The 22821-nt window shown below is 44.1% G+C and overlaps 1 protein-coding gene across 4 annotated transcripts in view; it reads left to right on the top strand.

Moving 5' to 3' along the window:
* LOC307039311 (uncharacterized protein) overlaps window positions 1–22821 on the top strand; it is a 794762-nt gene that overhangs the window by 282020 nt on the left and 489921 nt on the right. The window lies entirely within an intron of this gene.

Below are 22821 nucleotides of genomic sequence, written 5' to 3'. Positions count from 1 at the left end.
AAACCACAGCCCATTCATTTCGCCTTTCTTTCATGCTGTGCAAAGAAAAAGCAACCTCTTAATCCAGATATCTTAACCTGACTCGCGTCAGACATGGACACAAGATGTGAGCAAATGTATTTAGTTTCCTATCCATTTGAACATGATTTAAGTGTGTGTATGTGTGTGTGTGTGTGTGTGTGGGGGGGGGGGGGGGGTCCAGAGGCATGCTCCCCAGGAAGATTATTTTTTTTAAATGTATCAATCTGGTGCACTTTGAGAGCAACATTAAGAGATCTATGGATACATCTCTCAACATCCATATGAAACAGAACTGTAAGCAGATTTATTTTTCTTTCTGGATATTTTACAAATCCGACCCCTTTTTAAACTGTATTGTAGCGACCTGGATAGGATGCTGAGGGCGTCAATCAGGCATCCCCCGTCTCTCTGCCAATCACGGAGCGACACAGTGATGCTGGTATACATGTGGGTCCGTGATTGGGGGAGCAGACGGGGGAGGGCGGGGAAGTTGTGACGTAGTCGGGGTTATAAATATGTGTGTGGGAGAGCTAGGAGAGTGTGTAAGGTGTAAACCCCAAGCTATATCTGTATCTGTGAGCATCAAAGTAAAGACGAGTTATTAAAGCCTAATAACTGGAAGCATGTTTCCGATTCAATCTGTGAACGTTACAGTATTCTTGTTTATTAATAACTTTTTTTACCGTCATATAGTATTTTATACCTGTTTACTTTATCCTCTTATTTTTTATAACTATAATGATTATATAAAGATGTGCCTTTACCTCACTGGTTGTATACAAAGCTTTTTATATTTGTTAGCATAGCTAGCTAACCAGATGCTAATAACAACAAAGTTATTGACTGTATGATCAGTATGACAGATGAACAGATCGCCACTGGGCTTACAACTAAAGACACAGCCACGCAAAAACTGCGGCATGTGTACGGCTCCTTATGCGTACTGCAATTTGTGAAGTCCCAGAGCGGCGTTCTGGTGCACTCCGTGAGAACTACACCCCTGTCAGACGAGACATATACCACGTGAGGACACGTTAGGCTGGTGTTGTGTTCAAGGACCCTGACCTTGGCCAGGAAAAACAGGCACTCGCTTGTTTAATTCTTTAGCGGTCTAGATTAACGTGTATGTAATTACATCGCAAATACTGACTTGAGCCCCACCACTGTATGGGTTAGCCCTACCATAGATTACCCAACATAAATACTCTGGCGCCGCCACTGCTCTTATCTGGTATTAGACCATGATTTCAATTTGATGTTTACATGGCTTTTTAGGATGGACCATCTCTGAGTGGAGGCAGAGAAGAGTGTGAAAAGCTTCTGCAGGTAGCCAAAGTAGCTAGTTGCTTCTGCAGAGCTTTTTGCTGCATCAGCTACCACCAGGTTCAATGTATGTGCTCCGCATGGCACAAATAAAGCCCTTGGATTGATTTGAACAAGTCTGGCTTGGACTCCTTTCCTCTTTCCTTTCATATTTGCACCGTTGGCATAAGACTGCCTTCTACAGTCTTCAAAAGGGATATCAAGCTGTTCTAATCTCTTTAGAATCAGGGTTGAAAGGCTTTCTCCAGTGGACTCTTCTACCTCAAGGAACCCCATAAAATGTTCTTTTATTTGGAGCGTTTCCTGGGTTGTAACTAGTCGAATAATGACTGATATTTGCTCTGTATGGCTCAAATCTGGGGTGCAATCCAAAATAATTGAAAAGTATTTGGATTGTTTGATTTCCTTGACCATAATGGTCCCCAATCTTCCAACTGATGCAATATATCAGTTCATTTTGAATTATTTGTCCTCAATAGGAAATATTGGTGGTTCCTCTTTGGACCTCAGCAACATGTTGTTTGAGGACTGGGTCGAACTTCGCCATGAGCTCTACCTCCTTCAGGAAGTTGCCATTATTTGGCTGGTTAAGTGTTTCAGTGGTCCCTCTAAAGGCAATATTTCACTCTGCCGACCTGGTCAGGACTTCACGCCACTTCCTCTTTTCAGCCTCCATAAGTGCCATTTCTACCTTGTCTATAGTTAGGCCCTTTTCAAGTCGAGTCTCCAGTTCCTTCCACGACGTCATGTGCCTAGAGTGTTCTGGGCTGTTCTCATGTGTTTTTAGTTTGTCAGTGCAATTTTTCCAGCCATTTAATCCACTGTTGATGAGTTGGTACTCTTTTTGGGAGAACAGCTTGCAGCAAAAGCAGTAAATACTTTAGTTTTTCTTGGTCCTCTTGATTGTCTCTCCATTCACTAATCTTCTGTAAAAGTAGTGATGATGGCAACTTCTCCCGTCCTCCTTTTTAGGAAAAGTGAAGTCGGATTTTAAATAATATGGCCCTCGTCTGACTAACTCCATCCTCACTGTATCACTCAGTGCTGGCAAGTCAGCAGGATCTGAGGGGACTGCAATGGTAAACTCAGATGGGCCTGGGCAGTCAGCAGGATCTGATGGGACTGCAATGGTGGACTCAGATGGGCCTGGGCAGTCAGCAGGATCTGAGGGGGCTGCAATGGTGGACTCACATACTGTGCTCGTTATTCCTTCACCTGCAGGCAGACATTCCAAACATGCAAAGAAGTAATTAATGCTTCAGTTTTCATTATTTATAATAATAATGACAAAAAAGTAGTGTTTTAACGATTACACAGAGACCATAACTGTTTGGCAAAACTTACATTCTTCAGAGTGTGTTGTACATGGGAGATCAGATGTGCCTTCTCCAGCAACTGGGGGCTTTTTTAAGTATTTCTCAAGTGCAGCTGGACATTTATAGGGTAGATATTAGCACATTACAAGCAAAAACATTTATTTACAGTCAGGCAAAAGTAACTGCTGCAATCTGCCTCAGTATGCAAGTTCACAACTGGCCTATATAAAAAGTTATCTGACAAATTAAACACAATTGGAGGATCAATTTACAGATATCACAATATAAAAGTAGGATATTATTTACAAAAAGATTATATAAGAATAATAACACATAAATAAAAACTTAAAATAATTTGTATTTATCATTCTGTATCAGAGGCTCGCGGCTAGCATGGCATCAAAGCTGTATCATGGCTAGCTAGCTAGCTTAAAATCAAATGTCTAACGGTACAGTACTGATTTTTTTTTTTACACAAGCCGACGTACCTCCGTCTTTGACTTTCGATTCCTCCTGTTATTTTTTCCGTTTCCTTCCCGTTGCCCCTGAGGGCTTGGACCTTTTCATAATGCAAATTTTTTGCCTCTTGCTGTTGCGATCGTTGTGATCTCCGACACTTTCAGCTGGAGCTGCCGCGTCACTTTGGCTGTGAGCCGCGGCGCCTGATAATAATAATAATAATAATAAATTTTATTTGTATTGCACTTTACATTTGAAACAAACCTCAAAGTGCTACAGTACATAATAAAAAAAGATAAAGAAAACCATTTGCAAGAGTCAACAAATGTATAAACAGGTTAAAAAACAAGTTTAAAAACAAGTTTTAAAAAGGAGAGGCAGGGTTATTAAAACCGGCTTAAAAAGCTAACCAAATGCTTTGGTAGGTTTTTAGTGCTCTCTTAAAAGTGTTCACAGGTTGAGGAGCTCTGAGATGGTCTGGGAGTGAGTTCCACAGCCGGGGGGCAGCTGCACAGAAAGCTCGATCTCCCATAGTGCGGAGGTTGGTGTGCCGTTCCTTCAGCTTGTTAGTATTTCCCGAGCGGAGGCTGCGGGTGGCGGTTTGTGGTTCAATCAATTCCTTGAGGTAGGGGGGGGGGGGGCATTTCCGTGGATACACTGGTGTGTTAACAGGGTGATTTTGAATTCTGTCCGGGAGGTGATGGGAAGCCAGTGCAGTGATTTGAGAATGGGGGTGATGTGCTCGTATTTGCGCACTCTCGTCAGGATCCTAGCAGCGCTGTTCTGTACGTATTGGAGCTTTTGAAGGCTCTTGCTAGGGATCCCGACGAGAAGTGCATTACAGTAGTCCAACCTGGAGGAGAGAAATAATAATAAGCGACCATACCCCCCTTTCATCACCCATCGTACAGGACAAATGCAAAATGTTGCCGCCGGCCCGGGGTGCAAAGGGTGTTTACTTTATTAAATTATTAATGTAAATGTATTACATCAAGGGCAGAAAATTAGGGAGAATAAAAACATTTGAAAAAGTAGTTTTCATTTTTTTTTAAATTAATTTTCTTTTTCTCCCAGCGCAGTGCGGCAGCGCCCCTCCAGATCTGGCGCCCTAGGCGACCGCCTAATTCGCCAGTGGGAAGGGCCAGCCCTGGATGAAGGCAACAATAACCTAATGCCTAATGTCTGACCAACAAAAGACCTGGTGCCAAAAAGAAATAACAATGTCAGAACATAATGTAAACATTAATACTTCATTTACTTACCGATTAATGTCAAACTGAGTCTGCAGCTTTCACGACAGACACACGCTTGCAGTACTTGGGCGCCAATTCTTTCTCCTGGACCTCCTGCTCTGAAGCTCTTCAAACCTCCCCTCCCATTCCTGATCCTTCCTCAGCAGGACTCTTGTTGCCTCTTCACGGTGCTCCGCCAGCTGCTTAACAGCACGCTGCCTATCTATGGCCTCCCAAACCTGATTCACTGCATCGTATTCTGCAGCTGAGTGATCTCGATGTGAACCATCTCTGCAGCGGACCCATTTTGAACTTGCGGGCAGACAACTTTCTTCTTCACTTCTTGGAGCGGTAACTCCTGAGCTTTGAACCAGACATCGATGTCTGTCCTCGCAGCTTCAGTTTCTGGCTCTTCCTGCCTATAACTGGACAGGATGTTTATAAAGTCCAGCATTGGGGACTTCTTCAGCTGCAACCGGATCTCTGAAAGATCATCAGGAGCCTGTGTGCTCATGTGACTGAGAGTCGGCTGCAGCCATTTACTGGCCACCTCCAGCTTGTTTTGGAGATCCATGTTGATGGCAGATACATGGCTCGATCTGGAGGCTGACCTTACCTGGGTCTCCTTCAACTGATGACGGAGGATCTCGCTTGTTTTCTCTTCGTCAAGTTTAGTCTGGGTTTGCTTTGCTCAAATGTTCTGAAGCTGGCACTTTAAGTCTTTGAGCAGTTTCTTTCTCCCTGCCTTCAGCCGCATTCAGCTTTCAGACTTGCAATTTCGTCACGCTGCTCAAAGCTTCATGTTTTTACAGTATCTAAGCCACGAAGTCGATCAAGGACTGCACCCAGAATATCATACTGGCTTTTCAGTTTGGCCCTTTCTCTTGCCTTAATGAAGGCTAAAAAAGTTTGATCCTGGTGGAATCAAGTGCTCTACAGGTACCAATCGCCCATTGTATCCCATATGCATCCACACTGCTTCTCAAATCAGGGTTATTTGCCATTGCCATGTTTGTGTTTGAAAAAGGTAGTTTTTTCTTGCTACTCAAATGCCCTTGTGCTTCCCTTTGCCTATGTGACAAAGTTATTTTCCCAAGTTGTCTCATTCTATACCATCTGACAGCAAAATTGGCTTCGTTGATGTCATAGCATTGCATGTGAAAATGTTGGTGTGAAGATGGAATGGAATGAGACACGCTGTTCTGTTGCACTGCTCCAGCAGCCTGCTAGTAAACTAGCTTACAAGCTAACTCAGCTGAAAAGGATCCAGAAACGTTACTTTTAGTAAGATCAGCGCCGGCAGTTAACTAAAGAGGACCATGGCCATGTTAATAAGATGAAACTCTTACATTAGCCACAAGTAATGCTACATTAGAGAATAGAGAGTTAAATGATGTATATATAGCTGATGTCATTTAATCATATTATTTCATATTTAAAATAAGTTGAATCTTTCTGATATAAACATACTGTATGTTTGTTTAGCTAATCAACAAAAGCATGTTGAATAGATTGATTCTTAACAATATTAGTTTTCTAATCTAAATATCGGCCCGACGCGAAGCAAGTCAAATTGCTTGATTTGACTTGTCCGTTTTATAAAATAGTTTATATTCTCCTTCTTTCCCTAAACCAGCCCAGATGACCTACCTACACCAGGTCAGCACCTCCAGGTCCAGCAGCACCGTGACCCCCTGCTCTGCTGAAATATCCAATTAAACATTTTCTATGGCTTGTTTTTGTATTTATATAATTAAACTGAATTTAAGAAAGTGTAATGACCTAGAGATATCCTATTATTCCACTACTTATGTACTTCATGTTGTAAATAATAAGAGGTCAGTAAAACAAATAAACAATGTATTTAACATTTACTATTTTGATTACATTTTTGTATCATTCAATCACAAAGTAGAGGTAATAATATGTCAATCATCTCTCTATAGTTGTGTGTCTTCTATTATGAGCAGTATGGAATATTTTCATTTCTAAGACAGAGAAAATCTATCACGTAATCAACAGCAGTAAAACAAATATCAGATACATTTCTCCAGAATTGTCCTTATCTCAGAGAAAAAAATAAATAAAAATGAATTAATAATATTAAACACAGGGTTGCAAAATTATGATTTCAAAATGTAATTTTAAGCATTACAGACAAACAATCCCTAAAGGATCACAGCTTGCATCTCTTTGACAGCACTGCAAAAACAGTCGCTGACCAACTCCACCATCACATGTCCAACCATGAGCTCTATGAACCCTTTCAATCTGCCTACCAGACCCACCACAGCACCGAGAACACCCTGATCAAAATCACCAATGACCTCCTCATCGCAGCTGAGCTGACTCAGGCTCCATCACTACACTAATTCTCCTAGACCTCTCTGCAGCCTTTGACACCATCTCCCATAAGATCCTCCTCACCCGCCTGTCTGAACTCCTTGGCCTCACTGACTCTGCCCTCTCCTTCTTCCACTCATAGAGTGGCGAAGTCCCTCCCCTTCCGGTGGACCTCCATGGGACCTTATATCGGAAAAATAATGTATTGAAGTCAATGGGGAGAGAAAGATTATCTTTCGATCCCGTTTGAATTGTGCCACGAATTACACATATGATGTTTGTCAATTTAAAAGATAATTTTGCAAGTCAAATTTTTTTAAATGTGTCGTAAAAATATGAAGTTACACATTTATTTGTGTGAAGCGCTCAATGAACTACAACTCTGGTCTTGCACACGTCATCATCACCAAGATGGCCGTCACGTTGGTACATTTCACCTCTTTCTTTCAGAATGAGGCGAAAAGTATTAAAATAGGTGAAAATCACTACAAGTCTGGGCATGTTGAGAGCTGTACATACGAAAAAGGGGAGTTAGTCGGTTCCGTAAGAGCCAGCATGCGGGACCGGCTTTACAAGGTTTCGGTGAGTAACACGAGTGTAATGTGTAACGTTAATGTCAGCTAGCTAACATTAGCTAACAAGGTACACTCTCGTGTTTTGTTTTAGTTGCTCTTCGAGAACGAGCAAGAGGTACTATTACTGGTATGATAACAACCTGGTACAAAGCACACAGGCATCTTGTTAAAGTAAGTAAGTACAGTAAGTAAATGTATTTTTAGCTATCTGGAGGGAATACATCAGTTATGACAGCACTTACGCGACTCTGGGATTTGTAGTCTTTCTAGTTGCGTATTTTCTTATATTTCAACAGTTTTAAGACAAACTTTGAATTTTGTGACATGGAAATGATTTTTTAAGATTGACAAACAACATATGTGTAATTCATGGCACAATTCAAACGGGATCAAAATATACGTTTTCTCTCTCCATTGACTTCAATGTATTATTTTTTCGGAATAAGGTCCCATGATGCGGATGTAAGTGGGTGTGACTTCGCCACTCTATACCTCTCTGACCGGACACAGTTTGTCACTCGCGCTGGCTGCAGCTCCCCCTGTGCTTCTGTCAATCATGGAGTCCCCCAAGGCTCGGTGCTCGTTCCCCTTCTATTCACAATATACATCCTTCCGATTGATATCATCCGCAGCCATGGTCTCTGTTTCCACTCCTACGCCGACGACACCCAACTGTACATCAGCACAAAACCGTCTGCCCATCTCCCCCTCAGTCACTAATCAACTGCCTACATACAATTAAAACCTGGATGACCACCAACCTACTCAAACTAAACAGTGATAAAACTCAGCTCATGGTTGTGGCCCCCAAGGCACTGCTCGGGAAGGTTGGAGATCTGCTCCTCAACATCGACGGTTCCATCATCTCCCCATCCCCTCAGGTCCGCAACCTTGGCGTCGTCTTGGATTCAAAACTCTCATTTCAAAACCGCATCAAGTCTGTTTCAAAATCAGCCTTCTTCTACCTTCCAAACATATCAAGACTCCAGCCATCACTCTCCGACTCTGTTGCAGAGAAGCTAATTCATTGTTTTATTACCTCACGTCTGGACTATTGTAACAGACTCCTGTCCGGGGTTCCCAGCAAAACCCTGGACAGGCTCCAGTATTTACAGAAATCAGCTGCCAGGGTTCTCACACGCACTAAGCCCTGGCAGCACATCACCCCCACTCTCTTCAACCTCCGCTGGCTCCCGGTCTGTCAAGGGGTGAACACTGAGGCATGAACTCAATTGCACGACTCAAAACTCAGACTCAGATAGCGTTTCAAAATAAAGACTTTACTGGAATTTTGCACAGTAATAAAATAAGGAAAACAAAACACTCTTTCGAGGAAAACTAGAATCGTGATCTATAGCATAAGGTCCGTGAAAGGTCCGTGAGGTAAGCCGATACGTAGGTCTTCGAGAGACAACGAACTGACAATTAACAGGAGGGAGCTAACACAATATATACACAGGTAAGTAAAGGGGACACAGTTGGAAACAATCAGGGCTGGGAAAATAATCAAGGACGCAGGAGACAGAAAGGGGCGGGGAGCGTGGAGGCCTGAAATGAGAGGAAGAAATAATTAAGGGCATAGACATAAAGCACAAGACAAAGGGACATGACAACTCTAACATAAAGAATAAACTTTCACTATAAGTTTCTTGGACATGACAGTACCCCCCCTTCTAGGGACGTCTCCTGACGGCCCAGGCTCCTCTGAGTTGAGGCGGTCAAAATCCTCAATGAGGTCTACGATGAAGCGGGAAGGAATCCATTGCCGCTCCTCAGGACCATAACCCTTCCAGTCAACCAGTAACTGTCGCCCTCTACCCCTTTTCCGACTAGCCAATAGTGACTTGACCGTGTAAACCGGACCTCCATCGATCATCCGGGGGGGGGCGGGGGGGGGGGTTTGACGGTGGGAACCATAGCGGTCTCCTTCAACGGTTTTAATTTCCCTACATGGAAGGTGGGATGTACCTTCATGGCCCTGGGAAGCCGTAGTCTCACTGAGACTGGGTTTATGACCTTGGTGATGGGAAAAGGACCCACAAACCGGGGAGCCAGTTTTCGGGAGAGTACGTGTAGGGGAAAGTCTCGTGTAGAGAGCCAGACTTTTTGGCCTGGCTGGTATACAGGGGCTGGTCGGCGTTTTCGGTCTGCTGCTCTTTTAACCAGTTGCGCATTCCTGCAGAGTATCTTCCTAGCCGCAGCCCACACGCGCCGACAACGCCTGACCAGAGCGTGGGCAGACGGGACCGTGACCTCCCTCTCCGTGGCTGGGAACAGTGGCGGCTGGTAGCCATAAACACAGTGAAACGGGGACAGGCCCGTGGCAGAAGTATGGAAGATGTTGTGTGCATACTCAACCCAGGTGAGGTGCTCGCTCCAGGAGAATGGATTCTGGGACACCAGGCAGCGCAGGCAGGTCTCCAGTTCTTGATTTAGGCGCTCTGTCTGGCCGTTAGACTCCGGATGGTATCCAGACGAGAGACTGACCTTGGCACCGATGAGGCTGCAGAACTCCTTCCAGAAGCGTGACCCAAACTGGGGGCCCCGGTCTGAGACAATATCCTTAGGGAAACCATGAAGCCGAAACACATTCTGCGTCATGACCTCCGCCGTTTCCTTAGCTGAGGGCATCTTGGGCAGAGCAATGAAATGTGTCATCTTGGAAAATCTGTCCACTACCGTGAGAACTGTGGTTTTACCTCTAGAGAGGGGCAGGCCAGTGACGAAGTCCATGGAGATCTCTGACCAGAGCCTGTTGGGGATAGGGAGTGGTTGTAATAGTCCTATTCACGACCTGGAAGAGGTCTTGTTTCGAGCGCAGATAGGGCACGCCTCCACATACTCCTTCACCTCCTTCTCCATGGATGTCCACCAGAAACGTTGAATCCGGTTAGGCGGGCAACCCCTTGGTGCAGGAGCTCCAGCATTGGCACGTATTACCTCCTTCTCTACTGGCCAAGTCAGCGCTCCTACCACCCGGTTCAATGGGATGATGGGTTCCGGCTCCTTGGCTGCAGGCACAGGGTCAAACAGACGGGACAGAGCGTCAGGCTGACATTCTGAGACCCCGGCCTGTAGGAAAGAACAAAGTCAAAACGGTTGAAAAACAAGGTCCACCTAGCCTGGCGGGAGTTCAGTCTTTTGGCCTTTCTTATGTACTCCAGGTTCTTGTGATCGGTCCAGACCACAAAAGGATGCTCGGCTCCCTCCAACCAATGCCTCCACTCTTCCAACGCTAACTTCAAGGCCAGCAACTCACGGTTTCCCACGTCATAATTTCTCTCTGCCGGGGAGAGCTTCCTGGACAGGAAAGCGCAGGGGTGAAGTTTGTTGTCCTTCTGTTGTTGCTGGGAGTGGACCGCTCCCACCCCCTCGTTGGAGGCATCCACTTCCACCACGAACTGGCGAGTGGGATCCGGCATGGTAAGTATGGGGGCAGTAGTGAACATCTTTTTCAGCCGAGAAAAAGCCTCCTCAGCCTGAGGAGACCACACAAAAGGCACCTGAGGGGACGTGAGGACATGAAGAGGGGCTGCAATAGCGCTGAAGCTCCGCACAAAACGTCTGTAAAAATTAGCAAAGCCAAAAAACTGCTGCACTTTCTTGCGAGAGTCAGGGGTAGGCCAACAGGCTACTGCGCTAACCTTCTCTGGGTCCATCCTAACCTGACCTGGGGAAATGATGAAGCCCAAAAAGGTGACTGTTTCTACATGAAATTCACACTTTTCAGCTTTGACAAACAACCTATTTTGGAGCAGTTTCTGTAGAACCAGGCGGACATGTTGTTTGTGGGTGTGAAGGTCAGGGGAGTAGATCAGAATGTCGTCCAGATAAACAAAAACGAAACGGTTCAGAAACTCCCTCAACACGTCGTTGATCATAGCCTGGAAAACTGCAGGAGCGTTTGACAATCCAAACGGCATGACCAGGTATTCATAATGTCCTGAAGGGGTGTTAAAACCCGTCTTCCATTCATCGCCCTCCCTGATCCTGACTAAATGATAGGCGTTACGCAGGTCTAACTTGGTGAAAACCTTGGCTTCCTGAAGCTGCTCGAAAGCGGACGAGATGAGAGGGAGGGGGTACCGGTTTTTAACCGTAATGTCATTGAGAGGTGAGTAGTCGATACAGGGCCTAAGAGACCCATCCTTTTTGCCCACGAAAAAAAAACTTGCACCTGCTCGGGATGAGGAATGACGAATAAGCCCTGTTTTGAGGGAGGCATCAATATAGTCCTTCATGGCCTCTTTCTCAGGTCCTGAAATTGCATAAAGTCGACCCTTAGGAATGGGAGACCCGGCAATCAAGTCAATAGCACAGTCACAGGAGCGGTGAGGACGAAGAGCCAGAGCTTTGGACTTACTAAAGACTTCACTAAGGTCGTGGTAGCAGGAAGGAACTGAAAGTACATCCGGAAGGTATATTTTTGGGACTGTATCCTGCCTAACACTCCCAGTGTTACATCTCCTGTCAATCTCTGCTACCTGCTTAAAACAGTGATCAATGTAATTCTTTCCCCACCCCTCCACCCTCCCAGATTGCCAATATATGTGAGGGTTATGAAGTTTCAACCAGGGAAACCCCAAAATGAGTGGATGTTGGGCTGAGTTAAATAAGTGAAAAGACATTGTCTCGTGGTGGTTATCATTACACCTTACTTCCAAAGGCTCTGTTTGGTGAGTCACTTTAAACAACAGCCGCCCATCGAGAGCACTCGCTTCAAGAGGCTGGGGTAGAGATTTAGTTTTTATGTCCCATTTTTTAACTAAACCCCAATCCATAAGACTTTCGTCCGCCCCTGAGTCAATGAGAACACCATGAGTAACTACATTGTCTCTGATTTTTACCTGGATCCGGGTCAGGGTGCGAGGAGGAAAGTCAGAGGAAGAGATCCGGCTCACCAACGTACTCCTCTTCATTGGTGAGCCTCCTCTTTTACCGGACAAGCCGCTTGTGGGTGTCCGCGCTGCCCGCAGTAGAAACACAGACCCTCCTTGAATCGACGCTGACGTTCTGCCAGCGATAGCTTGGCGCGGCCCAACTGCATTGGCTCCTCCACGGAGCCAGGGGGCGCTGTTGTCCGGAACGCAGGTAGTGAGGGGTGACGGAGCCTCTAAGAAGAAGTAATATCCAGCGGCGAGCGTCTCCTCTGGGGAGGCGGATCAACCGCATCCTTGGATTTATTCCTTCTCCTCTCCGTCAAACGATTGTCTATCCTTGTAGCCATGGATATGACAGAGTCCAAGTCAGCGGGCAGATCGAGAGGCGCCAGCTGGTCTTGTAAAGAATCCGAGAGACCGCTGACGAAAGCGTCAAACAATGCAGCGGAGTTCCAGCCGCTGTCGGCTGCCATAGTCCGGAACTCGATGGCGTAGTCAGCCACACTCCGCTGATGTTGTCGCAGCTTGATCAGAGCCCGAGCTGCTTCCCTGCCCGGCGTAGTTTGATCGAAGGTCTTCCTCATAGTGTCTATGAAGTTTTCCAGAGACCCGCAGATATGCGAGCCTCGGGACCATTCTGCCGTGGCCCACGCTGCTGCTCGGCCGGAGAGATGAGAGATCATAAAAGCCACTTTGGAATTGTCCGTGGGAAAAGCAGCCGGTTGGTGGTGATAGTGTAACTCACACTGCACGATGAACGGCCGGCAGCCTTCTGAGTCTCCGGAGTACTTTTCGGGTGGAGCCAGACGCATGGAAGCACTGTGCGGCTCAGTAACCCGGTTGGGATCGAATCCGGTCACCGCTGGAACCGGAGGAGTCGTAGGAGGAGAAACAGCCTGCAGGTGAGTGAGCACACGCTGAACCTCTGCTGCCAGTAGATTAACTTGGGTCGTCACCGATGTTTGTAGTTCCCTCTGGCTGCTGGTTAGATTCTGCATTCCCTGCTGCATGGTGGCCATATGCTCCTCTTGTTGCCCAAGACGTTGGCCCTGAGAGCGGATAGCGTTCTTAATCTGATCTGAGCCGGCTGAGTTCATTTTGATGGTCAGTTCGTACTGTCAAGGGGTGAACACTGAGGCATGAACTCAATTGCACGACTCAAAACTCAGATAGCGTTTCAAAATAAAGACTTTACTGGAATTTTGCACAGTAATAAAATAAGGAAAACAAAACACTCTTTCGAGGAAAACTAGAATCGTGATCTATAGCATAGGTCCGTGAAAGGTCCGTGAGGTAAGCCGATACGTAGGTCTTCGAGAGACAACAAACTGACAATTAACAGGAGGGAGCTAACACAATATATACACAGGTAAGTAAAGGGGACACAGTTGGAAACAATCAGGGCGGGGAAAATAATCAAGGACGCAGGAGACAGAAAGGGGCGGGGAGCGTGGAGGCCTGAAATGAGAGGAAGAAATAATTAAGGGCATAGACATAAAGCACAAGACAAAGGGACATGACAACTCTAACATAAAGAATAAACTTTCACTATAAGTTTCTTGGACATGACACGGTCAAGTCCTGCATCACTTACAAACTCCTCCTCCTCACCTACATGTTCCTCCATGCTCTCTCCCCTCAGTCGATCACAGATCTCCTCCAGCCATACATCCCGTCCCGCACCCTTCGATCCTCAGACTCCGGCCTGCTTTCCATTCCACCTTCACGCCTCCGCACCTTTGGGGACCGTGCCTTCAGTGTCGCTGCCCCCACCCTCTGGAACTCCTTCCATGCAGAAATCCGCAACGCCCCTTCTCTCAACATCTTCAAATCATCCCCGAAAACTCATCTGTTCAACATCGCCTTCCAACAATAACTCACTCCACCCCCCACTGCAATGTTGCACTTCCATTTCTGCCACCTGTTCTATGTTTATGTTTTAATGTCTTGTCCTTATATGTTTATTGGTAAAGCGACCTTGAGGTTATGAAAGGCGCTATATAAATTCAAGTTATTATTATTACATGTTATCTTAGCCTGATTGATCCGATCTCCATTCAGGAAACATACATTAAAAAGGTACCGGTATGTAGTTTTTTCGGCATCATTTTGTAAAGCCCACCTTAATACTTAAATTAGTCTAAAAAGTCCTTTAGCGTTTGCACAAAATCTACACGTTTTATTGGGGTTATTCCTTTTCTTACAAGCTTTTATTACAAGCATTTATCCAAAGAAACACCAACAGATTGGTAAGTTATTTAGTCGACGTAATGAGAAAGGAACCACTAAATGCAGAATAAATGCTCAAATATCGACTTGACATACGGCGTAGACAGATATGTATAAATGAATAACCCAGAGCAAGATAGGACATTTAGGAGAGTAGAGGTTGGGTTGTGGGGGGGGGATCCAATGATTGCTGGATTGATTTTCCACGAAACCAAGAGAAACAATTACAGGCCTGAGAGCAGCAGTGGGAGTCTGGTGATAAAAGACGTTAAGCGAAACAGGGATGCGCTATCGATCCCGGTTCATTCCCACACATTGGTAAACGCTTTGCATTAAAAGGTGCTCAATTGCTCTTGCCCGCAGTGGAGTGATGCGTTGTGGGTAAATAATAATAGACACAACAATGTTGAGACACATACTGGTGGAACACACCACTGATAGGACAATCACAAGCCTAAGTGGGGCACTTTGGCAACAAGCTGAAGTAGGGAATGACACATTGGGATGAAAACATAGAGGCAATAGGTGCTGATATAATTATAATAAATGTATTGGTATAGCACTTCTACAAAATAAACATTATGTAAACCATGTAAAGTTGAGAAAATAACTGCAGTCTTGAAAACCAACTATATTGATCTTCCTTGCCTTGCTTAGCTAGTTGACATCTCGTTCTTTGAATTAGTTTTCCTGATATTGTCTATCTTATTTGAACCAAAAATCTCTTTGACTGATTAAAATGCAAATCAACAGCAGAAGGTTATATCTGATTTAGTTTAATGTATTATGGAATTTATTTAACCATAGGTGGTTGCATGGGCGTAATTTCCACTGGGGACAGAGGAGACATGTCCCGCCCACTTTTCCAAATCCCGTATGTGTCCCCCACCCCCCCCCCCCCCCCACTTTCAAATGTGTTTACTTTTAACCGCAGACTGCCCGTCATCGCCACGGAGGTGCTGGACACAGACAGCCTGCCTCTGTGGCTGCGCGCGCATGCGACTAGGAACGTTGCGTGCATAAACTATAAATAGCCCAATGAATGATGATCAGGTAGCCTACTGCGGTTGTGACAGAAAAAACAATGAAACGCCAACAGCAGCAGCAGATTAGTGCTTGGGTGAAAAGAAAGAAAGGAGATGTGAGTTGGTTGATTCAGTAAATTAGCTCAAGATAATCATATTTTCTATCTACACCTGTTGATGTTCGGCTAATGCCGGATTTGCTAGCTTGATGCTGCCTACCGGGCGGCATTTACCGGCAGTTGCTCTCTACACACAGCGGCTCCGCTGCCCGTTAAACAGCTTCGTCTTTATCAATCTATCTTATGTTCTTCTTTCTCCAACAATTAATGAAGGTTATTAAGCGTTTTAGCTCCTTTGTTGTTAATATTGACCGCCATTTGCTCTATGAAGAAAACAAGCCTCCCTGTCAGTGTTCTCACGCTGTCCTCACATCCCCGGGCGGACTGTGGGACAGACTCGGAGGAGCAGAGGCAGGGGCGGTTCTATGGGGGGGCCAACAGGGGCCAGTGCCCCCCCTCCAAAAAAGTTGTTACAATATTACGATTTATTGGAACTAAATCAAATCAGAGACCAGGATGTACAGTATATATTAAACTGTTCATTAACTTATATAAAAGAAAATACTGTTTATGTTTTTTAATTAAATTGTCACTTAAAGTTACTAAAACAAATACTCCAACTGAAAAAAAACTACTGAAAACGAAGGGCTGTAACTTAAATTTACTAAAAACAAATACTTTTACAAAAACCAATAGCAATTACTGTATGTTATGTTTATTTTACACAGTTTTTACACTGTCTTCAGTGCATGACATTAAGGATTTTGGGAGATGGCCCTGTGGGCCATCTAAGCTAATTTACAGATGGCCCTGAGCCCAATAGAGATTGCCCTGACAAATGCGCGCGGACGAAATGACGCACGAAGGGTTTGGGGGGCCTCCCCCTAGAACATTTAGATTTTTGCAGGTCTTAGATGCTGTCTGGTGCATTCTCTAGACTGAATTATAAGATGAACCACCACAATATTACAATTTCAATTGTATTCTTCATTTCACTTGTTTGTGTTTGCTCGCTTGCATGCCCTGCATAGCTATAATAAATACTTAAGTTGTTGGTCAAGACACTTTCCATCTGTTGAAGGCAAATGCCTTCCCAGATGTAAAAAAGTAGAAAACATTAAATTCAGTTATAACTGCCAAAACAAACATTATTTACGCTATTATGGCCCCTGTTAAAAATGTTTGTAATGTTATCTACTGTAAGTTGGTCGAAGGAATGCCTCCTCATCCAGAAGCTGACCGAGCAGCCGAGTGCATCCGCGAAGCACACACACTGGCGACGTCAGAGTTCCCGTTAGCAAGCAAATCTAAATTTCTTTGGTCAAAATGTCCGGTCAAAATAATTTCCCTTTAGCGCAATACCGCTTCAGTTGCGCCACTTATGTGACAGACAAGAAGAGTATGTGACAGACAAGAGTAGTCAATTCTAATGTGTAACACATAATGTGGAGAAAGAGATGTGCTGTATGGGTTGATTGTGCGTTGATCTGTTGCTAATGCCTCGGGGTTCCGGTGGGCATGTAAACAAATGCATAATGCTGCGCTATACTTTGTGGCCTCACCCAGTTGCATAGCGACACTTATTGTTTAGGTCACGGTGTCTTTTAATAAGCAGGTAGTCATATCATTAGCTAAAACTAGCTGGATCTGATCGATATGGACATAAACACGAGTGAAGTCTAATCTGACAGGAGAGAGAGATCAGCTGCTGCTGACGAGTCGACACGCAGCTCTGCATGATCACATGCAGCGGTGAGCGGACAAAACACACTTCAGGTTAGAATATCACACGTAGCTATTTTAATTACCTCTCAAACTACCTAAACTAGTTATAGATATGTTTAGTTTTACTGTCGGGTCACTCATTACTGGATCCGAGAGCTGCATGATACTGGTATAATAGATTGCCCGATCGGGCAACCAGCAGGTGAGGCTTCATGGCCCGAGCTAAATACTAGATGGCCCCGGGCCATCGGGCAGTCCTTAATGTCGAGCCCTGGTCTTTATCATGTTAACCCACTTTTATTGTGCCCCTCTCATCAAATAACTTGCCCCATCCTATTTTTATACACTTTTATTAATGATTAATTTATTACATTTGGCTACACAAACCACACACATGTCACTAATTTGTAAATGTACTGTTTTTAAATGAAAATTGTCACTTTTTGAATAGTTTTGGATTCACACTAGTCTGGCTCCGGTCTTGACTCGGTCTCGCCCTGCCGTGGTCGTGGTCTTGGTCTTGACCTCTTAATGTCTTGGTCTTGCCGGTCTTGGTGTTGTCTTGGTCTTAGTTAAGGTGGTCTTTATTACAACAAACCAATGGCTCAATATGATTATAACAACATTGCTTTCATAGCAGAGATCAGGTGAGGTGGAGCTGCCTCAAGACTAGGGCTGCAACAAACGACTAATTTGATAATCGATTAATCTATCGATTAATGAAACGATTAATCGATTATTCGGATCGTTAAGGTTTTAACTGTACTACTACTTATATCAATACTGCTTATCGATCCGGTCCTTTCAACGATAGTATTAACGGTTCTTTTGACAAGAAATAAGGTAAACTAACTCAACAAATTGTGAACAAAACTAACATTGCTTTTTATTTTAATTAAATGCATAATATTTCACATCAAAAGAAACAACAATGTTTTAACAAATCATATTAAATAATGTGATGACAGAACTGTAAACAGAATAGCTGAAACTTTAACAAAATAACTAATTCAGTTACCTCTAATCATTAACCTATGTTTTTATAACTGAGTTAACTCTGCGTGTTGCTGCTAGCATACATAACACCTGACGTGGAAAGGTTACTCTTGGAAGGGGCTACAGAGCTACTAGAAAGACAGCCGAACCCGGTGCATTTCTCCGTCTGAATGTGGTGCACTTTTGCTAAATGTTTAGACAAATTGCTCGTTTTACCGCCTTTATATGATAAACTGTTATTGCAATTTTGGTAACGAGCATTGTCCACATCAAGACGGATAAAGTTTAACCACACCTCGGAGCGCGTTCTCTCCGCCATCTCCTGCGTGTGTGTGTAAACTGCCCCGCCCCCTCGCAAGCAGGCGGGGGAGAGATCGCTCGTCTGAATTCGGAAGATCGAAAATACATTATAGACGCATTTTGTAGTCATATTGCATATTAGAAACTGAGTTGGCGACACTAAGACTGCGATATAATGTTTATGTAGCAATAATACATAACATATGTTTTTAAATGTCTCCTGTACCCATACAAAAGAGCGATAACGTTGGAGCTTAACGGGGTGTAGAACACATGTGATGACGTCACCAACGAATCGACGACTGAATTAGTTGCCAACTAATTTGGTAATCGATTTTAATCGATTAAGTCGATTAGTTGTTGCACCCCTACTCAAGACACGGAGGGTGAGGCAGATAGAAGCAGCAGCAGCACAGAGTTGCAGCAGGTATGTTAAGTGCTGTAGTCAGGTGATTTCAATTTGAGATGAGAGGAAGAAGTGTATAAGAAATGAATACAGTATGAATAACATTTAAAGTGTTGTAATGTAAAGCAGAACAAATACTTAGTTGCTCACAAGACTGAGTGCACTGCTAGTAATAATACAACCAACATGATTTCCCAGCATTGTTCTATACATTTTTGTGTCATGCTTTCATATCAGAGATCAGATGAGCTGGAGGGGCTTCAAGACAGAGAGGGTGAAAAAGGAAGATGCAGTTTAGAGTTGCAGGTAAGTGCTGTATAAAGGGTCGGGTTATTTGGTATTTTCAATGATGTCTCATGTCAGCAACAGGCTAGCATATTGTCATATTTTATAGGATAGACCTGAGGAGACAGAAATAAGGAGAGAAGTGCAGGCAGGCAAGCAGAAAGCTGAACCAAACCATGTTGACCCAAAGCTCATTGTAGTGCAGCAGCTTATCAACAACACGTTACGATTCCAAGAAAAGTGGTACCGTGAATTTCCGTGGCTCCACTACAGTCCAGGAGTCAATGGAATCTTGTGTTTTTTCTGTGCTCAAGCTTTTGGGCACGGAAGATCAAATTTGGTCAAGAATGCAGATCCAACCTTTTGCAAAACTGGTTTCCGAAACTGGAAAAAGGCAATTCAAAAATGTGCAGAACATGTCCAAAGCAATGCACACAAAGTTGCTGTCACTACCCACTGCCAACAAACTAAACCAGTCGATGTCCAACTTTCTTCAGCCAAAGCTGCACAGCAACAGGAATCAAGACGGTGTCTATTAAAAATGGTGAGCTCTGTACAGCTCTTAGCACGCCAGGGAGCTGCTCTTAGGGGCCATGCAGCTGAAGAGGGAAACTTAAGCCAGTTACTCAAAGTAAGATCTGAGGATGACCCTGGCTTGAAGAGATGGCTGTCAACAAGAAAACATGATTTCACATCCCCCCAAATCCAGAATGAAATATTAAATCTATTTGCAAACACCATAATTAGGGAAATAATTAGCTCAATTTACAAGCTGCCTCTCCTCCAGTATTCCATTATTATTGATGGAACACAGGACATAGAAGGGACTGAACAGGAAGCTATTTGTGTGAGGTATGTAGACCATGATTTGGTCCCCCAGGAGGCCTTCTTGGGTTTTTACGAGGTCTCAAGCACAACTGGGGAAAACATAGCAAAAGTTGCCAAAGATATGTTGCTGCGCTTGAATCTTCTGCTGTCTGGTCTGCGTGGACAAACATATGATGGGGCAGCAAACATGTCAGGCGACAGAAAGGGAGCACAGGCCAGGGTAAGGGAAAAGCAGCCACTGGCTTTGTATGGACACTGTGGTGCCCACTGTGTAAATCTTGTCACCCAGGCTGCTTGTAAGGCTTCATCCCTAACATCTGATGCTCTGGATTGGCTCCACAAGCTTGGATGTCTCTACAAATTGTCTGGCAAATACAAAACAACATTTGTAAACATTGCAACAGCAGCATCAGGGACAGTTAGCAATCTGCAGCCCTTATGTCAAACAAGATGGACCACCAGGACTCCAGTAATCTGGTCTGTGCTACGTCAGTACGAGTCAGTGCTACTGAGCTTAGAGGACATGGCCCAAACAGATGCCTCAAACACTGGTGTGACTGCAAGAGGGCTGCTGGAGAGATTCGGAAAAGGTACGACAGTGTTAGGACTCATGCTAGCCACTGAAGTAATTCAGGAGTTGGAGTGCCTTAATTGCACACTGCAGAAGCAGACAGAAACCGTGTCTGGTATGCTATCTGCAGCAGATTGTGTTAGGACCACCCTGAGGGCAAAGAGAACGGAGGAGAAGTTCCAGGAGATTTACAGCTAAGCGACAGAAGATCTGCATGCTAAATATTGAGCCCATAAGCATGCCACACATCCGCCGTCCACCAAAACGCTTTATTGGCAACAACACTACTGCACACACACCCACAACCCCAAAAGAACACTACAGAGCTGACTTCTTCAAGGTGCTGGATACTGTGGACATGCAGCTGAAAGAGAGGTTTCATCAGAGTGGTCTGACAATATTGGCAAAGCTGGAGGAAGTCCTCCTAACTGGGGAGCTGGACACCGCAGTGGTGGACCATTATCCTGAATTAAACCAAAGGTCACTGAAGGTGCAGCTTGACATGTTTAAGCTCCAGTACCCATACAAATCCACTTCAGAGGCCGCAGCTATTCTGAGGAGTCAGTTGCCTGAAGTCCGTGGCTTTTTCAACCAAGTAGAAGCCCTTACACGGCTTCTTATGGTTGTTCCTGCAGCTTCTGCTGAAGCAGAGAGGAGCTTCAGTGCTCTGAGGAGGTTGAAGACCTGGCTGAGAAGTACAATGATGCAAATTCGCATTAACAATGTAGCAGTCTGTCACATTCACAAGGAATTGCTGGATAAAGTCAGCAGGGAAAAGATTTGCCAGGACTTTATCCTTGCGAATGAGTACAGGAAGCATGTGTTTGGTTCTTTTAGCTGAGAAGAGCAGAGAGGACAGTAAAGGACACATGGAGAGATGGGATTGAAGGGATAGATTGAGGACGATGAAACATTTTCTTTATATTAAAAGTTTGATAATCTGTTGTTTGTCTTAAACCTTCGACCTAAGCCATTATATTACATTTTTCTATTTATTTGTACCTGTTTTTGGTTCGTCTGGTCATATTTTGAATCATTTGTTGTATGAACATAAATAAAAGAAGAAGAAAAAAAAAAGTGGAAATTGAATCTCACATTATTTTTATTTTAATCACACAAAAATTAATTCTGAAAATGTTTGACTTTGTGAAATGATTATCTTCAGTGTTGGCTATCGGCCCCAATATTAAACAATTAAGAAAGTAAGAAAGCTTTTCCTTATACATATTTTAGTATTTTTCTTTCTGGCAGAATTTATCTTTATGGCCAACTATATTTTTGCCTGTATTTTTTATCACCATAGTCCCTAAATGTTTGTAGAAATGCAGGAAATGGGATTCATATCGAGAAAGGTTTTATTGCGGAGAGCCCCCAGACCCCCTGTTTTGTGTCCCCCCCACTTCTCAAACCAAAGTTACACCCCTGGGTAGTTGTATTTTAAGCCTCTAAACTCAATTTTTCTTTCCTCAGTCCTTCTGTTTTACTCTTTCTCTCCTCATCTTTACTTAACTCTACCTTTCGAGCCTGAAGCAGTGAAAAGCAGTCCTGGCGCAACCAATTACAGGAGGCAGGAGTTTGGCCGAAAACTTGACTTCCCCAGAGCTGCTGCGACAACACACACACACACACACACACAGACACACACGCACACGCACACGCACACACACACACACAGACAGACAGACAGACAGACAGACAGACAGACAGACACTTACTTATGTTCCTCTCTGTAGAGTGTTCAGGGCAAAAGTGTGTACCCTTCAGCTTAGACTGTAACATTTTAAAGGGAGTTTGTGAATGTGTGCAGAGACTCAAAGAGGATTTAATGATAGATACTGAAGTTTAGGATTGTCCCCTGCAGTGCAATATCCCTCCCACACACACACACACACACACCCCCACCCACCCACCCCCTGGAGGAGGCTGGATTATTATGGGGGTAGATTTGTCTCATTAATATTTGTGAACAGAAAAATAATCTGTGTTTAAATGTAAACACCTTTCAAAAGTGCATTAAAAAGATTTGCAAACTAAAAAATAAGCAGATCTGCAAATAAGTAAAGATCTTTGAATAATATAATTAATTTACAAATAAACACAATTAATTTGTGAATATCCCTCTAACATTTAGGATTTGTGAATTCATCTTTTTATTTGTGGCTCTATAATGCATTTTTGGATCTCAGTTCTCTGTTTGTGGATCATCTTTTTACACACTGAGTTTTTAGACCGAGGCCCCCTACAAACT

Source organism: Notothenia rossii, assembly GCF_949606895.1.
Source record: "Notothenia rossii genome assembly, chromosome: 5".
In the NCBI taxonomy this organism is placed as follows: Eukaryota; Metazoa; Chordata; class Actinopteri; order Perciformes; family Nototheniidae; genus Notothenia; species Notothenia rossii.
The sequence above is the reverse complement of the archived record's forward strand: the minus strand, read 5'-3'. Positions and strand labels throughout refer to the sequence as shown.